The sequence below is a fragment of the Adiantum capillus-veneris genome, chromosome 7 (assembly GCF_014529385.1).
Source record: "Adiantum capillus-veneris isolate H3 chromosome 7, ASM1452938v2, whole genome shotgun sequence".
Classification (NCBI taxonomy): domain Eukaryota; kingdom Viridiplantae; phylum Streptophyta; class Polypodiopsida; order Polypodiales; family Pteridaceae; genus Adiantum; species Adiantum capillus-veneris.
In genome coordinates, this window is record NC_140937.1 from 106,688,239 (window position 1) to 106,693,106 (window position 4,868).

The following is a 4,868-nucleotide window of genomic DNA, read 5'->3' on the forward strand; positions in this document are numbered from 1 at the left end:
TATGTCACTAGTTGGCAGGCCAGTCTGAACTTATAAAATCTGGTAAAGAAAGCTTTTCTAACGTTCCAGAAGAAAGATCGGTACCGACATGAAAGAAACTATCATAAAAGAAAACACCTAGATCTGCAAGTTGTCGATTTGTTCTTCCTTGATACTGTTGACTACCAATGAAAGCATGGTAGACATTGATTACTCCTATAATACAATCCACTGATTGCCATTCTTCATAGGAAGAAGGATAGACATCCACTACAAGAGGCTATTCATCTTAGCGACGCTCAAAAAAAAAATTCCCAGCGTCGCTATGAGCGTCGCAAATTTACAAGTAAATTTGCGACGCTCATAGCGACGTCGACTGGGCTAAAAAAATAACAGAGAGAGCCCAAAAACTCAGATCTCAGATCTGAGTTTTTCGGCGCCCTCAAGCAAGGAGCAGGTAACGCTCTCCATCTCTCTCTCTCTCTCTCTCTCTCTCTCTCTCTCTCTCTCTCTCTCTCTCTCTCCACACACACACACACACACACACGAGGAGAGGAAGGAGAGCTAGGTATGCTCCTTCCCTCTCCTCACTCTCATGTTCCCTTCCCCTCTTTCTCTCTCCCTCTCTCTCTCTCACACACACACACATAGTGTTTTTGAGAGAGAGAGAGAGAGAGAGACAGAGAGAGAGAGAGAGAGAGAGAGATAGTACAAACATAAACAAAAACGCACACACACATACATAAACAAAGAATGCACACACACATTGAGAGAGGAAAAGAGAGAGAGAGCATGCATAAACAAAAAACGCACACATTGAGAGAGGAAAAGAGAGAGAGAACATGCATAAACAAAAAACACACACATTGAGAGAGGAAAAGAGAGAGAAAACATGCATAAACAAAAAAAACGCACACACATTGAGAGAGAAAGAGAGAGAAACTAATTTAACGTCGTAGGAAACTAATTAAAATTAAAAGACCTAAAGATCTAGCCGACGAGGAGTTGAACTCAAGACTTATTATTCAAGAGGGAAATGGCATAACCAATCTATCATACTTGGCATGGGTGATAGAAAGGTTATACCATTTATCTCTTTTTATTGGCACACACATCCACACACGCGCACACACACAAGAAGGTATTGCTGCCTTCACTCATGGTGGGCTCCGTCGATCCAAAAGTACTGGTGAAATGTCTTCAGAAGATAGGGAAGAAGGTGGATCTTCAGGGCGGCAAGAGTCACTACATCCCCGACACAATCACCATCTAGACAACCTCTAGTCATTCAACAGCAACTTCAAAGTTAGTAACAAGAGCAAGAACGGTCTAAAGGGCCAATTGCTGTCGTCAGATGTGGATGGAGATGAGGCAGTGTCACCGCCGGAAGTTAACTCTCACATCTTTAGTGATGAGAATGCCAGCTCTTGCCGAGTTATGTGAAAAATTATGTGTTGAATCAGTTTTAAGGTTCTTATAATCCTTGTTAGTTTAGTTCTTTGTTTTTAATATAACATAATTTACGTTAGATTTAGATTTATGTTATATTAGATTAGACTTAGGTTTATTTAGGTTTACCCACACACACACACACACACACACACACACACACACACACACACACACACAAGAAGAAGAGAGTTTTAACGTCGTAGGAAACTATCCCAAAAGACGTTAAAGATTAGGTTAGATGTAGACTTACGTTAAATTAGATTTAGGTTTATTTTTAGTTAGATTTACGTTTATTTAGATTTACGCTTATTTACGTTAGATCGAGTCCACGCAAGAATTACTTACGGTTTAGGGTTTAGAGTTAGACGAACAGTGAAAAGATCTACTGTGAAAAGATGTTAAGATGCTGTGAAGTGCAACAGCTAGAGAAGAGGCAAAGGGGTTTTGTCCACTACATGCAGTATCATGTAGACGTGGGTCTGTAGATTTCTTGTACCCACAAATATAGGTATTGACCAATAAAGACGAGATTATAACCCGGTGGTTCTGATCTCCGTGCACCTCTAGACCGAGGTGTGCGGGGATTGGACATGACTAGAGAATGTGAGGTAAAGAGAGAGAGAGAGAGAGAGAGAGAGAGAGAGAGAGAGAGAGAGAGAGAGAGAGAGAGAGAGAGAGAGATAAGACGAAGAATGCCAATAAAATATTAAATTTGTTGTCCAGGTTATAAGATTTTTATCCTCATTATGAGTAGTGACGAGGATGTGGGACCGTCCAACCGAAACACCTATCTCTCAACGAGGGTCTTATGTCCTTGTAATCAATGCAAGCATGCTGTGCGACGGACAAGACGTGTTTCTTTGTAGCACGTTCGCGAATTTGGCGAGTTCGATCCATCTATTATAGATTAAGTTGTTGCCAATTATAACTCGTCGGACTCTGACGCTGGCCAACAAGCAGCAATCTTGCAACCCAATAGACATGTTCGCAGGCGCTTTGGTCAAGTAGCATATGTGAGGCCACAAGATGTAGCCTCTGACAGCTCGGGGGATGATCATGCAGAGCACATTCTCAACGAGGCAATGTTTGAGCCCGAGATTGATAAAGTGATCGAGACGATCATGGATTCAGAAAGGCTTATCTATGATGATATGAAAAGTGAAGCCGATACGCCATTGTATAATGGAGCACGTATGTCTAGATTGAAAGCACTCCTGGTTCTTCTCAACATGCAGGCAAAGTTTGGATGGAGTGACACTAGCGTCACAGCGCTTTTCAGGTGATCTATTACAATTAGTTTACTTTAATAAAACTCTAAATGTATAATGATCTGATAGATTTTTACACAACTGTATCGTATTTTTATGTTGTGTAGATTGCTTAAAGAGCACATACTACCAACTGACAATGTGATGCCAGATTCCCGAGATGAAGCAAGAAAGATTTTGCAAAACTTGGGGATGGATTACGATTCTATCCACGCTTGTCCTAATGACTGCATTCTTTTCAGAGGGGAATACATAGACATGGAGAAGTGTCCGAAATGTGATTCCGAAAGATATCGAGTAGATCTCCACGGGACAAAAATTCCACAAAAGGTTTTGCGACATTTTCCTCTGCTTCCTCACATCAAGCATTTCTTCGAATGTAAGTCCATGGCCGCCCTAGCATCATGGCATGAGGAGAATAAATCTTCGGATGGTGTGCTACGAATTCCTGCTGATTGCGCAGCCTGGAAACATATAGATGGAACATGGTCGGATTTTTCCAGGGAAGCTCAAAATTTGCGCTTAGGCCTGGCTATGGATGGCGTAAATCCATTTGGTCAAAGTCAACATCTTACAGTGTATGGCCCGTTGTCATCGTCAACTACAACATTCCCCCGTGGTTGACTACGAAGAAGGGGCACCTATGGCTAAGCTTGATTGTGCCAGGGCGATATAAAGTGGGGAATATGGATGTGTATCTTCGTCCACTCTTCGTCCACTATTGGAAGAGCTACAACAATTGTGGATTGGCATAGAGGTGGTGGATATGAGCCGACACACAGGACGACGGAATGCTTTGATCAGAGGCATTCTAATGTGGACCATGCATGACTATCCCGGGCTAACAGAATGCTCAGGTGATCTATTGACACTCCTCACTCAGACACTGTAAATCTTGTTTTTTCCCATACTTGATCTATTATCATGTGTATACATGCAAATCTACGAAGGTCATCAAGCGTATCTTCCAGAGAATCATGTGTTACACGACGGCTTTTTGGGAAGAGAGCCACCAAGGATGTCTGCACAAGCATGGTTAGAGCAGAAGGAGATGTGCGATGACGGATTTCCTCCAGGGATGAAGAGACTATCTCTATGGTACGAGCTACCATACTGGCCCCGACTCATGATCAATCACTTGCTCGATCCAATGCACATATTCAAGAATGTGGATAATCTACTATGGGACCATCTGACCGGCAAGAAAGATACTTTGGGAGCCAGAGTTGACCTTAGAAATGTGGATCGTATGGAGCAATATTGGCCGCAAACAGCGTCTGATGGATCGATAAAACTCCCTAAAGCACCATGGATTTTCACAGGAGCCCAAGAACGCAAAGTAAAAGAGACCATTCGATCTTTGCGGACCCCCACTGGCATAATGCACTCGCTTCGAACGTGTTTTACTAAAGAAGGAAAGCTTACCGGTTTGAAGTCACACGATTGGCATAAAATGTGTCAGGTACGTTCATAGTGGACTTTAATATCATTGCATAAAATGTGGACTTTAATATCATTGCTGCACATACTTTACAGTTTATTTTACCGGTTGCCATTGAGGGATGTTTGTCTCTCGACATCCGTAACACAATCTACAAACTTGCAAAGCTGGTGCAATGGATCTCACAAAAGGAGATCAACGTAGACTCCATACCATTCGCCAAACTAAATGCTGCGAAGCTTGTGTGCATGTTTGAGAAACATTTTCCTACTACCATGCTAACCATTCAGGTGCATCTTCTTGTTCACATAGTTAATGAGGTGGAAATAGCTGGCACAGTTCATTCCAGATGGATGTTCTTCTTAGAACGTTTCATGAAAACGCTTAAGGGATATGTGCGTCAAAAGGCACGTCCAGAGGGTAGCATGGCAGAAGGTTGGTTGGTATCAGAGTCCCTAGTGTACATTGGAGAGTGGCTAGACGGATTTGATAAAGCCCGGGGCATGCTATGGCAAACCATAGATGATGAGCGCATATCTGGGATTGTCATGTGAAATCTCGATGTTGAGAAGAAGATGACGGAAGATCTAGAGGCTAAAATCAACCGATTTCTCATGCTTCACAATCCAGTGATGCAAAGGTGGATTTCACAATATGAGGATGCAAAGCAAGAGCGACAAAGGGCACGAATCGAGTGGAGACGGGGAAGACGACCACCGATGCACTGT